General features: G+C 33.7%; 2 long non-coding RNA genes across 2 annotated transcripts; one reads left to right on the top strand and one right to left on the bottom strand.

Annotated features, from left to right (window-relative positions):
• The first annotated feature begins 4,464 nt into the window (after window positions 1-4,464).
• Window positions 4,465-6,129, top strand: LOC123657683. The gene is made up of 2 exons (XR_006743734.1): window positions 4,465-5,051; window positions 5,975-6,129. It is a non-coding gene; the product is annotated as an uncharacterized LOC123657683 (long non-coding RNA).
• A 2,308-nt stretch (window positions 6,130-8,437) lies between these two features.
• On the bottom strand, window positions 8,438-9,847 carry LOC123657796. The gene is made up of 2 exons (XR_006743773.1): window positions 9,433-9,847; window positions 8,438-8,481 (listed from the first exon to the last, which is right to left on the bottom strand). It is a non-coding gene; the product is annotated as an uncharacterized LOC123657796 (long non-coding RNA).
• Between the last annotated feature and the right edge of the window lie 5,174 nt (window positions 9,848-15,021).

Raw genomic sequence — 15,021 nt, 5'->3', positions numbered from 1 at the left:
CATCGATGTTTTCCATACATCAACTGTTTTTCTATAAGTTAGATATTTATGTGGCTTAGATATTAAAAACACTGTACTATAGTCTCATCAAGGGAGGTAGCGAGTCATTCCTATACAAGTGTCTCTGACTGCTTACTGGGAGGACTCGGTGATAAATTGTAACAAAGATTATAGAAATAAATGATTTTTATGATTTACGAAAACAGATATCTATTATAAAAAGTTTTATTATAAGTTTACATTTTAAAATCTGAAAAAAAAATTTAGAAGAAAAAAAAATCGATGAAATAGTGAAATCTTTAAATATCCCAATACTTCTTAGCAAATATTTGTAAAAATAAAAGTATGCCCAAGCTTTTGCCCTTCAATCTAGTAGCAGTAGTTGAGTCATCACCTGTGCCGCTTGTAAAAGCAGTCTTTCAGATGGGACCGATGTGTCTACCATTGTTAGATATTAAAAGGCGATTTTATGTAATATTGGAAACAGTATTTTGTAATTTTTCTAAATTTTCAGTGGATTAACATTAAGTCTTCCAACAGGAGTTGTCAGATAAACTGAAAGTTCGTCAGACAAGCTATCTTGAGACGTATTTCGAGCACCAATGCAAAATAGTTCGTCTAGTATGTACGTTTAGTAAAAAGTAAACCACAATTTGAGGAACATTTTAAAGTTTATTTTAACATAACTGAAATTCTTTCATGACTTTATTTATTTATTTATACTTTATTGTACACCACAACTACATTTGAAACAATAAACACATTTAAAAAACATTTACAGACTGTGAAGTACAATGGGCGGACTTATGGCTACTTTACATAACATAAAAAATTTAAAAAAATATTCCAAAAAACAACGCAAAAGTATTCGTCTACCCTTGTCACTCACGCAAAATAGTTCGTCTACCACTCAGTTGTGTCGCCTTTGCTTTCAATGACAGCTTTAATGCGAAGAGACATGGTTGCAAACGCAGCACACTCCTCAGGCGTAATTGACTCCCAGACAGCCAAGAGTTTAGCCTTTAAGTCACTCTTCGATCTTGATGGATTTTTACGGAGAACTTTTTTCATTTTCCACCATAGGGTTTCGATCGATGACAAGTCCGGGCTTTTAGATGGCCATTCGATTGTAGGGATGCTTTTCGCCAGTGGTCACGTCTTTGTTGTCCTTGCAATATAGCAGGAAGCACCATCCTGTTGAAAAATGAAGGAATCTTGATGCTTGAATGACGGAATTGAGGGCAGTAAATTCTCTTCCAAAAGGTTTTGATACCTTGCAGAATTGATAGAACCATCCATAAACTGCATACCACCAACACCTTGTGCAGACTTGCAGCCACATATCATAAGAGACGTCGGAAACTTCACTTTGCGTTTGAGACAACCAGTATGAAATGCCTCATTTTTGTTCCGAATCACTTTTTTTCCTTTCATCGCTGACTGTTACTTCAAATTTGGACTCGTCACTCCAAATGATACTACGCCACCGATCGGAAGCCCAATTCAAATGATCACGAGCAAACTTTAACCTCTTTTTCTTTTGTACAGCAGTCAACAGTAGTTTCTCCTTAGCAGTGTAAAATCCGTAACCCATTCTTTTTAGGACTCTTTTGCAAATATCAACTGAGACGTCTTTGTGAATCATGTCCTTCCATTGCACCGTGAGTTCTCCAGCTCGAGCACGACGATTATTTTTGATAATTTTCTTCAGGATTCTGTTTTCTGCTGCACTTGTGATGCGTGGTCAACCAGTTTTCTTCAAAAAAGTAGTCGTTCTATTCTTTTTATAGTATTTATAGTGCTGAATGATAGATATGGACTGTAGACCTGGTAAGTATCAAGTCTTTAGATATTTGGTAACTTGATTTGCCAGCATCGACACCACAAACTATTCGCTTTCGAAGCTCTTCACACATGGGTTTGCCACGACCCGTTGTTATTTGAAAACTAATGAAAAAGAATTAAAATATTTCAGAATTTATACTGTCTCACTTGACAAGTGACACAGAATTACCACAGAATTAATTTAATTATTATACATTATTAATTAATTATTGATGAATTAATTTATTTCATCGATAGACGAACTCTTTTGCATCGATTAACAATTAGACGAACTATTTTTCTTGTAACTTCTTCGAATTTAAAACAGGATATGCATAAATTTAAAAAGCTAAAATAGTATATTGGTTCATAATTAAAAAATGGCATAAGTAACGCGACATGCGATAGTAGAACAGCTTAATATTTTATATAGACATACTAAAATATTGAAGTTAGAAAAAATCTCACAGAGAAAATTTCACACTAGACGAACTATTTTGCATCGGGGCTCGTACTCTTCCAATTGCTTTATACCAGTTTATAATGATCACTCCATAGTGAAAATGTCAAATCACTCGGACTAAGAATCTTCTTCATCATCATCATCATATCAGCTTACGGACGCCCACTGCTAAGCATAAGCCTCTCCTAATGCTTTCCACGACGATCGGTTCTGCGCGGCACGCATCCAGCGGTTTCTCGCAACCATGACCAGATCGTTGGTCCACCTCGAGGGGGGCCTGCCTACGCTGCGGTGCCCGGTACGTGGTCGTCACTCGAGAACCTTTCCGCCCCATCGGCCATCGGTCTTTCGAGCTATGTGCCCTGCCCATTACCACTTCAGCTGTGCAACCCTTCGAGAAATGTCGGTTCCCTTGTTTTCCTACGGATTTTCTCATTTCTTACTCTATCACGCAAGGAAATACCAAGCATTGCCCTCTCCACCCCCCGCTGAGCGACTTTGAGCCTTCTTATTAGGCCCATATTTAACGACCACGTTTCGAATCCATATGTCATCACTGGCAACACACATTGGTTGAAGACTTTCGTCTTCAGACACTGCAGGATATTGGACGCAAAGATTTTCCGTAGTTTCTCGAAAACTGCCCATTCGAGTTGTATTCGGCGAGAGATCTCGCTCTCGAAGTTGGACTTACCTAACTGAATTGACTGTCCTAGGTATATGTAATGGTCAACAACTTCAAGAACAGTATTCCCAATGCGAACTGAAGCGGGTGCGACATGGACGTTCGACATAATTTTCGTCTTGTCCATGAAGAATCTTCTTAGTCCGAGTCAAATCACTTTTATCAGACTTGTCGGAGTCAGTCTTGATTTCTTCAGTTTTGTCAGCCAATGTCCAATGGTGCCAGCACCTTTGATTTCATTTTAAGGTTACTAGTTTAAACTTTCTTTGACGAAATACCGTGTGAGTGCTAATGAATGAATTAAGTAATAAAAGAGACAAAAATAATTACTTATTAACCGTAGAGAGACAATCCATCCATTAAAGAATAATTTTTGCAGGTTTGTTAGCCTCTTCGATGCATCAAATAAAAAAACATTGATGTATAGTCGATGTTGAAATATTAAAAATACATCGGTTTGATTCGATGCATCGTTACTATACATCGAGTATTTTTATTACAATTTATATCGATGTATATCGTCCAGTCGTCCACTCCTATTTTGAACCACTTACTACCTTATAAACTTTTTGCCACTTACACTCTTTGCCTTTGCTCATGTGAAGCCGACGCTCATCTATGGGCTTCAAATCATCGAGAACAAGTTTTTACGCTTTACCACGTACTCGCCGTGGTACGTGCGTAATGTTGACTTACATCGTGACCTTAAGATCGATTCGATCGCGAAGCACCTCAAAATACTCGCTACAGCGTATTTTAAGAAGGCTCGCAGTCACCTAAACCCTTTTGTAGCAGAGGCTTGCAAATACATAAGGAAACTTACAGACAGTACAAAGACGTCCCATGCACGTCTTAAACGACCTGAAGATAGGATCACGGCGCTTAACGCTATATACACCACCACACACAGGACACACACAGGACTCCACCGGCGAGGGCGAGGTCCCCACGTTCTGACGGCTCGCACGCGCCTAGGCGCGTAGTGGACCGTCGAAAGTATGAAATTTGCCTTTTTTTACTTTACCTACTGTTTTCTCCTGTTTTTTTATTGGTGATCTGCTGTTTTTTTTTTTGTTTTTTTGGGCTGGCAACACTGACCACTTATTACTAGGATCTAGGATGAAGTACCTAATGCACTTATTCAGTTAGGAATGGGCAAATGAAAAAAATATGTCGATATATATCGTATCGATATTTTTAAAAAGTATCGATATATACTGAATAAAAAATATCGATATTTCGATATATCGATATTTTTACTACAAATTGAAAATTAATACATATTTGGCAAGTATATTAATTTTATTACATATTATTACAATGAAGACTTAAGTATTATGACAACAATGAAGAATTTATATATTATTGTATATATGAATTACATATTATTACTAGCTGCTGTGCCCGCGACTTCGTCCGCGTGGAATTTGACAAAAAAGTTATTGCTCAGTTCGCAGTTATAAAAAAAAATCGAAAATAAAAGTAGCCTAAGTTACACCCAGGGGTGTGAAACTCTCATACAATATCGTAATTCAAAAATATTCATACAAACTAACGCCATCTCTTAGAGGAGGAGGGTGAGTTCGGGGTGATAGATTAATGTGCCAAAAATAGATGGCAGTAGCAGCAGTAGAGTCGAGAATTTTTGCAAATATAATTAATTTAAATAATCAATCAAACATGTTTTGTACGATTCATAGGTATAAAAAAATATATTATAAAATATAAGTATATTTTAATTTATCTCCAATATTTTTTGCCGTGGCAATATTATTGAGGCCCATCGTGCATTAGTCGGCCATATTTGAATTTTGAATCACTCGTTTATTTGTGTTTGTTCAGTGTTCGTTGTGATTTTAATTTTATTGTGTTATTCCCTACGTTTTGGCTTGTTTACGGACTTTTTGATCTTCTACGTGTTACGACATCACCTGGATTGTTATTTGGACCCCGGACTGATTGCATGACTGTTAACTTGGCTCTTTATTACACGGATTACAATTTTTGCAATTTTGATTAAGTATTTTAAAATGGCGAAATCAGCTGAATTAAAATGTTATTTCAAATGTGATATTGATGGTGAGTATTCAAATTATTTAAAGAAACGTTTCAAAGCAGTATTTAGACATTAAGTATTATACCAAGATTACTCTTTTCTTCTCTATTCGACTTAGTAAAAAAAATTATAAAAGAAGTAATTAATTTGTATGCCATTTTAAAATTTGGTTAGTAAGAAAAACAGCCTATAAATCATTTGGCAAGCATACAAGGATTTTTTTAGTAATAATAAAATCAGGCTGCAAAATATTTTTCTTTATAAAATCATAATAATAGTTAGTAATTTAAACATAAGCAGGCAGCTTGTCTTATTATGTATCTACAAAAAAAAAAAACAGTCATACTGCAAAATAATTATTTGTCGGAGCAAGATTGATTGGCATTCATATTTAAATTTTGGTTTGCAATAAAAATAGATTACGTTTTTTTTTTTCAAAATCAGCAGTGTTCGTTAAAAGTGGGTGGAAAATAAAGCTATATATATGACACTATCCCAATATTACTAAATAGGGATCCCTTTCTTTCGAATTTTTGTTTTTCTAATTTAATTTTGCAGTTAGGTATTTTTTGGCATACTATTTCAGTAGGCATAATTATCTTAAAGGCTTATATTACCAGCACATGGGTCACTCATTGCTGCTTTTACATATATTCAGCCACAAAAAAAAATACTATAACTGTTCAGAGACAATACAAATTGCAGACGGATTTAGAAATATTTGCTGACTATATGTTATTGCCCAATTGTACTAGCTAATCAGTAATATTTTTTTGCTAACAATGATACAAATACTTTGCAAACTGTTTAAATCACACCCTTAATAAAATAGAAGTAATAATTAACTCTTTTTATTCCTTTCATTGCATTTAGAATTCATTATTATGTCTCTTTAGTATCACTTTTATGTATAAAGCAATATTTTAAGAATATTAAAAATTTTCAGGACCCTTACATCGCTTTCCCAAATGGGAATATCCTCATACAGAGAAGTTAAACCAATGAAAATTTTGAAATTTTGATAGGAATGATCATGTTAAAAAACAAGCATCCGATTATTATAATAAAAGATGAAAATAAACAACAGTTTTATAAATTCTATATGGTACTGGTGTTTTATTTTTAAACCCTCGATTATCTGTTAATATTAGGTAAAATAGAATTAATTTGAAATCAAATTTTTAATACTTAAGACAAAAAAAATAGAAAATATTCTTAATGTACATACTTGTTACTTTTTGATAAAAGTTAATGATAAATATGAAATACTTTTCACACTATTTCCACCAACTTATTAATACGAACTGTTTGTATTAATAAATAAGTGGAAAAAGTGTGAAAAGTACATACAGTATATTATTTAAATAATAATCTGGTAAAAAAATAAATAAACAGCGCCACCTGTAGTATTATTATAGAAATAAAATTGTATGTGCACGCCATCTGTTAGTGGGGGAGGTCGTGATACATCAATTTTAATTTCTGAGTGGCGTATCTATACCAGTATATAAGTGTATAATCTATGGTTACACCTTATTACACCAGCTATCTGCTAGTGAAAGTCCCGTCAAAATCGGTCCAGCTTAATGAACATGTACGCACACGTTACACCATAGAATAGCATTAGATTCACACTTTGGTATTTGATCACACTAAAGGGGCCTACTCAAAGCACTGCCTGCAGGGCCTGCTTGCAGTTACTGCCGCAGAGGATGTTGCTCCACAAAGCACTGCAAATCATTTACGCGGCATACGTTGTCGTGTTCACTTGTGTTCTCTTTGTCCTTGCCTAAATTCGTCAGTTTTTATAAATGGCTCCTACATTATTCAAACACCAAAAAATAGCATTGGGTTTGACTGTATTGAGTACTTGTAGCGTTCAGAAGAAAAAAAGGAAGCACTGGTGTAAAAAATGGTTACTACTGCGTAAGACATTGAGTCACGCCAATTTATTAAAAGAATTAGAACCTGATGACTATAAGAACTATCTTCGAATAGATGAATCAGTCTTTGAAGATTTATTGCAAATGGTGACACCACTAATTGAAAAAAAAAGTATTTTGATGAGAGATACTGTAAGCGCAAGAGAAAGATTAATTGTTACTTTAAGATTCCTTGCTACTGGGGCCAGTTATGAAGACTTAAAATTTAGATCAATGACCTCTCCACAGTTACTATGTAAAATTATACCAGAAACGTGTTGGGCAATCTATGTCTCTTTAAAGAAATACATTATGGTAAGTAATAAAAGAATTATCATCATCAACAGCCATTTTAATGATTATTTCAAAAAATAGGTACACAAAAATACAATTTGTATTAGTTTTCATAATGTAATTTTTACAAACGGTATGATATCCCACTTAATTATATTAAAAGCCTATTTCTCATGCTTTTTATTATATAATAAAAACTGTCCTAACTGACTTCCTTTTCCTTCATAAATAATTGAAGATTGTTTGTTATTAACATATTCAAGATTGTCATCTTGGGATATTGCACCTAAGCTATTATTTATTTGTGGATTGGATGGTTCAGAGAATGTGATGTGTTTCCTGATGATGGAGGCAGTGGGGACATGTTTCTTGATAATTCTTCATGATGACGACGGTCATCTTGACTTATTGTACCAAAGTTAGGTGGACTGTTTGCTGATGATGGTGAAGCAGCAGATTGTTGGGTATCAATGGAAGTACTTGAAGGTTTAGGGCGGCGTTTTATATATATCTTTGGATGGTTCAGGGAATTTTCATTATATTCGTATTGCGGAGATGTGAGAGGAAATGTAACTGAAGTGGGTGATGGTGAAGGAGAGGGAATAATTGAAGATGAGGGAATAGAGACAAATGAATTATTGGTTAGTTGCTCAGTACTGGCATAAAATATTACATCCGAAATGAGTTTTTTTGCTATGACCTTCTGATTTGCAGTTAGATCTCTCAATTGCACTCCAATAGATCTACCTATAATTTCCCAATCATCCTCTTTAGTATTTAATATTTTATTTGTTGTGTAGCGTAGATACTGTAAGCGCAAGAGAAAGATTAATTGTTACTTTAAGATTCCTTGCTACTGGGGCCAGTTATGAAGACTTAAAATTTAGATCAATGACCTCTCCACAGTTACTATGTAAAATTATACCAGAAACGTGTTGGGCAATCTATGTCTCTTTAAAGAAATACATTATGGTAAGTAATAAAAGAATTATCATCATCAACAGCCATTTTAATGATTATTTCAAAAAATAGGTACACAAAAATACAATTTGTATTAGTTTTCATAATGTAATTTTTACAAACGGTATGATATCCCACTTAATTATATTAAAAGCCTATTTCTCATGCTTTTTATTATATAATAAAAACTGTCCTAACTGACTTCCTTTTCCTTCATAAATAATTGAAGATTGTTTGTTATTAACATATTCAAGATTGTCATCTTGGGATATTGCACCTAAGCTATTATTTATTTGTGGATTGGATGGTTCAGAGAATGTGATGTGTTTCCTGATGATGGAGGCAGTGGGGACATGTTTCTTGATAATTCTTCATGATGACGACGGTCATCTTGACTTATTGTACCAAAGTTAGGTGGACTGTTTGCTGATGATGGTGAAGCAGCAGATTGTTGGGTATCAATGGAAGTACTTGAAGGTTTAGGGCGGCGTTTTATATATATCTTTGGATGGTTCAGGGAATTTTCATTATATTCGTATTGCGGAGATGTGAGAGGAAATGTAACTGAAGTGGGTGATGGTGAAGGAGAGGGAATAATTGAAGATGAGGGAATAGAGACAAATGAATTATTGGTTAGTTGCTCAGTACTGGCATAAAATATTACATCCGAAATGAGTTTTTTTGCTATGACCTTCTGATTTGCAGTTAGATCTCTCAATTGCACTCCAATAGATCTACCTATAATTTCCCAATCATCCTCTTTAGTATTTAATATTTTATTTGTTGTGTAGCGTAGATACTGTAAGCGCAAGAGAAAGATTAATTGTTACTTTAAGATTCCTTGCTACTGGGGCCAGTTATGAAGACTTGAAATTTAGATCAATGACCTCTCCACAGTTACTATGTAAAATTATACCAGAAACGTGTTGGGCAATCTATGTCTCTTTAAAGAAATACATTATGGTAAGTAATAAAAGAATTATCATCATCAACAGCCATTTTAATGATTATTTCAAAAAATAGGTACACAAAAATACAATTTGTATTAGTTTTCATAATGTAATTTTTAAAAACGGTATGATATCCCACTTAATTATATTAAAAGCCTATTTCTCATGCTTTTTATTATATAATAAAAACTGTCCTAACTGACTTCCTTTTCCTTCATAAATAATTGAAGATTGTTTGTTATTAACATATTCAAGATTGTCATCTTGGGATATTGCACCTACGCTATTATTTATTTGTGGACTGTTTGCAAACAATGGTGAAACAACATATTGTTGAGATCCAATGGGAGTACTTGAGGTTTTAGGGGGGCGTTTTATAATAATTTTTGGATGGTTCAGAGAATGTGATGTGTTTCCTGATGATGGAGGCAGTGGGGACATGTTTCTTGATAATTCTTCATGATGACGACGGTCATCTTGACTTATTGTACCAAAGTTAGGTGGACTGTTTGCTGATGATGGTGAAGCAGCAGATTGTTGGGTATCAATGGAAGTACTTGAAGGTTTAGGGCGGCGTTTTATATATATCTTTGGATGGTTCAGGGAATTTTCATTATATTCGTATTGCGGAGATGTGAGAGGAAATGTAACTGAAGTGGGTGATGGTGAAGGAGAGGGAATAATTGAAGATGAGGGAATAAAGACAAATGAATTATTGGTTAGTTGCTCAGTACTGGCATAAAATATTACATCCGAAATGAGTTTTTTTGCTATGACCTTCTGATTTGCAGTTAGATCTCTCAATTGCACTCCAATAGATCTACCTATAATTTCCCAATCATCCTCTTTAGTATTTAATATTTTATTTGTTGTGTCGAGCAGCTGTTCTTGCTTTTTTTGAAAACTTGAAACTTTGTTTCTTTTTACAGCTGGTGGAGCCTCTGAATTACAATCCTGGAAAAAGTAAAGCTTGATATTAATATTGTTTCAGATGCCTACAACAGAAGCAGAATGGCTAGAAACTGCAAGAGAGTTTGAAGAAAAATGGAATTTCCCTCATGTAATTGGATCTATAGATGGAAAACATGTACAAATTGAAAAACCATCAGATAGTGGCTCATTATTTTATAACTACAAACACTTTTTTAGTATTGTTTTGTTTGCAATGGTTAATGCTAATTACGAATTTATGTTTGTACATGTTGGAACAAATGGATGTGCTTCAGATGCAGCTATTTTAAAAAATACAAAATTTTATAGAAATTTAGTAGAAGATAAATTGAATTTGCCACTACCGTGTCCCTTATCTAATGGCGATGTACCTGTGCCTTATGTTTGTTTGGGGGATAGTGCCTTTTCCTTAAACCGTCATATAATGAAACCGTTTCCATTCAAAAATATTAGCCATGAACAGAGAATATTTAATTACAGACTTTCACGTGCAAGACGAGTTGTCGAAAATGCTTTTGGCATACTGGTTACTCGATTTAGAGTTCTGCGCCAAAGCATAAACGTTAAAGTGGAAAATATTGATTATATTGTCTTAGCATGTTGTGTCTTACACAATTTTTTGCTAAAAAAGTCACGTGCCAGATATTTTACTTCCAAAAGTGTGGACCGTGAAGATGTCAGAGGAATCAAATTTCAACCTGGTGAATGGCGGTGTTCTGAAGGATTAACTCCTCTCGAAAAATGTTCTACAAGACAAAAGAATGAAGAAGGAAACAACATTCGAAATATTTTTACAGAGCATTTCAGTGGCCCTGGACGTGTACCATTTCAAGAACAAATGCTGAAAATTGTGAGATTGTCAGATGAATAGCCAATTCATCATTGAGTTGTTATTTTTAATTTCTTTTGTTTTTATGTATTATCATTGAGTTGTTATTTTTAATTTCTTTTGTTTTTATGTATTATCATTGAGTTGTTATTTTTAATTTCTTTTGTTTTTATGTATTATTTATATTTTTTTAGATGATGATTAATAATGAATAAAAAGGTACTTTTATTTTTAATGTATAAATTAAAACATAGTAATTTAAGAATCTGTGTTTGCTTAAATGACTCACATTAGCATGGATAATAAATAAATAGTTAAACTTACCTCATCAGCAGATACTGCAGTATCCACACCAATTCGGGCAGCTATGTCCTTTTCATCCAAAAAGGTAAGTAGCTCGTAGTACCATAGCGTAGGCAAATACACATCGTCAATACTGGCACCGGTCTGAGTAGAATTCATAACCTATAATAATTAGATGCGTCACATAAACAGTAAGTTAAGAACTACCTATATGTTAGAGATATGCGAGTAAAAGGTTATTATGTCCAATGTTGTAAAATAAAAGTGCTTAAGTAGGTACGTACCTTCTTTCTTTCTCTTCCATACGATGTCCTCATGTTTTCTAATTTTTTTTTGAAAACTGCTAATGTAGCATTTTCGTCAAAAGTTTTATATTTTTCATGTAAAAGCGACATGGCCTGCGACCGCATATCTTTGTTATGATAATGATCGTGGTTAGTTTTCCAAAGACATGGCAAATCCCTATACAATTCGATTACGTCCCTCCACACGTCTTTTTCTCGCTGGCTCATTTTTCTTGAAGAAAACGGAGCCAAACAAATAATATAATAAAACCAAACCAACTATATAACTGATTAATTGTTGTTGTTTTAAAATTTATCCCCAATAGGGAAAGGCAAAGGACTATAATCCATACAGCCTAGTCTGAATTTGTAAGTTTCGTTCTGATATATCAAAAGGCCGGAGCCAAGTCTGAAGTAACTTTATTGTTCTTCTGATTCGATGACTGGTAGAGTAAGGCCGAAACCAAGTCTGAAATTTCATATTTTCGTCTACTCTTCTTTGTCTATAAGTGATAGGCGAGGTCGAAACCAAGTCTGTAATAGGCCGAAGCCTGAAATATCAAAATAAAATTTCACATCCGATGAATGAAGGTCCTGATCCTGTTTCAAATATCATTGATAGTATTGCAAATAAATTCAAATATACTAGTATAGTTATCCAAATTACTCAATAAATCTTGTGTATTGCGCGGGACATTTTTTGGTCCAGAAGTTGATAACAAGTTGGCTATAAATAAGAGGCGTTCCAGATTAAAAGCGGAGCATTCAAAAAATATGTGATCTAAAGACTGTGTAGAGTTGTTGGTGCAATGTGGGCAAACGGGCGATGAGATGATACGCATACGATTCAAATGTGCATTAAATCTGCAATGTCCAAATCTCAAGCGGCATAATATTGTATAATATTTTCTGCTTCTATGTTGATGCGATTTAGTAAACCAAGGACTTTTTCCAATATCTTGATTTATCTGAGCATACCAAGATCCTTTTCTTAACAAGGTTTGTCGCCAAAGATCACGCCAATCAGATAGGATTTTTGATTTAATAGCAACTAATAGATCAGTGTATGGTACGGCAACATTCTCATCAACAGGGCTGCCGCTGTCACTGTCAACAATTGAACGTGCCAGAAAGTCCACATGTTCATTTCCCCTTACTCCTATATGTGAAGGTGTCCACAATAATTTGATGTTGTAGTTTCTTCTGGATAGTTGATAAAGGAGATGTCTTATTTCTAAAATGATGAAGTTTGTATTAGCACTGAATTGATAATTATCTAAAGCCTTTAGAACGCTCATACTGTCAGTAATGATCAGCCAATATTGATTAGTTTGTTTTTTAATGAATTCTAGGGCAGCAGTAATTGCTAGAGCTTCAGCTGTAAATATTGATATATCCTTTTTCAATCTGACGCCTTGGCCAAACTTCAGATGAGGTACATAATAGGCCATGGAAACATTTATATCATTTTTTGATCCATCTGTGTAAACTTGTTTGAACTTATCAGAGTATTGTGCTATGAGGTTGTAAACTTCCTGGCGCTCTTTTAGCTTATGGTCAATAATAATATCGATTTGATTAATAAGACAGTCAAACTCCTTTTCGTAACACATCCAATTGCTAGAACTGTGTATTTTGTGTTGGTTATTTAGATTTAACATGAATGAATATTCGAAGAGAATAAATGGGTTATTAGAAGTTAATGGAGCATTTACAGGATATTTACTATGTAAGTAATTAAGCTTTTTAATTAGAGGATGATTACTAATGGAAAACAGTTTTAGCAAAAAACAGTATTTCAAATATTTAAATCTAAGGTGTAAAGGGGAAATGTTGCACTCGACCTGTAACGAATTAATTGGGGTTGTTTTCATGGCGCCAGTGATAAGTCTCAGGCTGTGATTTTGAATAATATTTAATTTGTTAACCAACTTGTCATTAGCAGAAAAACATAGAAATCCATATTCAAAATGACTGCGTACAAGAGATTTATATAGGGTAAGAAGGATTTTTGGATCAGAACCCCAATATGTTTTTGCAAGAGACTTTAAAATATTAAGAGCCTTAAGAGCTCTATCAACTATGTGGTCTACATATTTGTTCCATGATAAGTTATTCATGAATATAACACCTAAAAATTTAACTTCATTTGTGATAAGAAGAGATATATTATTATAGTTTATTTTAATTCTTTCAGACCCTACTTTATTAAAAACTATGACTTTAGACTTTTCAAAGCTAATGTCCAATGCAAGATAATTAAAATAAGAATTTAATTTAACTAAAGCTTCGTTTAACTTAAGATTTAGGGTAGTTATATTATTACTAGAACAATAGACTACCAAATCATCAGCAAACTGTAAATTGTATATATGAGAGCCTAGAATTAAGTTTAATCTATGTATATAAAGTGTGAAAATCAATGGACTCAAAATGCTACCTTGACATGTACCTTTATGAGAAAGCCTTGGACCAATAAGTCTATTATTATACTTAACAAATACCTTCCTACTGTGCAAAAAATTAAAAATCCATTGTATAACTTTTACAGGTAAACCAATCGCAGCTAATTCCGTGGATAGAATATGATGGTTAACATTATTAAAGGCTCCAACTACATCGAAGAAAACTCCAGCGAGAGCTTGCTTTGATTGTATAGCATTATAAATATCAAGATGTAAGTGAGCAATGCTCTCCCTTGAAGACCTGCCTCTTCTAAAACCAAACTGATTAGAAGGTAAAATATGATTAGACTCTATGAAATGTTCCAATCTTTGTTTTAAAAGTTGTTCAAATATTTTTCCCATGCAAGAAGTCAATGCTATAGGTCTATATGAATCAAAGTTAAACTTGTCCTTGTTGGGTTTTAAGATAGGTACTAAACAATCAACCTTCCAATCCATAGGAATAAGATTATGCTCCCAAAGAAGATTCAGGATATTTAATAAAATTAGTTTAGATTGAGAAGACAGGTGTTTAAGCATTTTATATGAAATGTAGTCAAGGCCAGGTGTAGAGTCTTTTCTGGATGAAATAGCAGAATTTAATTCGACAATGGTAAAAGATTTTATAATAAAATTTTGATTAGGAAGAATATGGCAGAAAGAATTAAGATTAAAGGCTGGCTCTACAGTATCTGGAGTATATTTTTTGAGAAAATCAAAGATCCAAGAATAGTCAGAGTTGTTATGGGAAGGTGGAGAATAGCTTTTGTTAAATTTTCGCATATACGTCCAAATGACTGATATAGGAGTCGATCTGTTAAATTGTTCACAAAGTTTTATCCAACTGTTTCTTCTCTCATTTCTGATAATATATTTTTTGGTGGCTTGTAGTCTTTTAAAATTAATGTAATTAGCCTCAGTGGGATCAGATTTAAAAGTCAAATAAGCGTTTTTGCTATTTAATACGGCTTTGGTGCAATTGAAATTCCACCAAGGAAGAAGTTTTTTTTTTTTATTTAAGTTAGAAGGAGAGCATGAAGATAAAGCTGTATTAAC

This window comes from Melitaea cinxia, chromosome 11 (genome assembly GCF_905220565.1).
Source record: "Melitaea cinxia chromosome 11, ilMelCinx1.1, whole genome shotgun sequence".
Classification (NCBI taxonomy): Eukaryota; Metazoa; Arthropoda; class Insecta; order Lepidoptera; family Nymphalidae; genus Melitaea; species Melitaea cinxia.
Note: the sequence above shows the minus strand (reverse complement) of the source record. Positions and strands in the feature narration are given on the sequence as shown.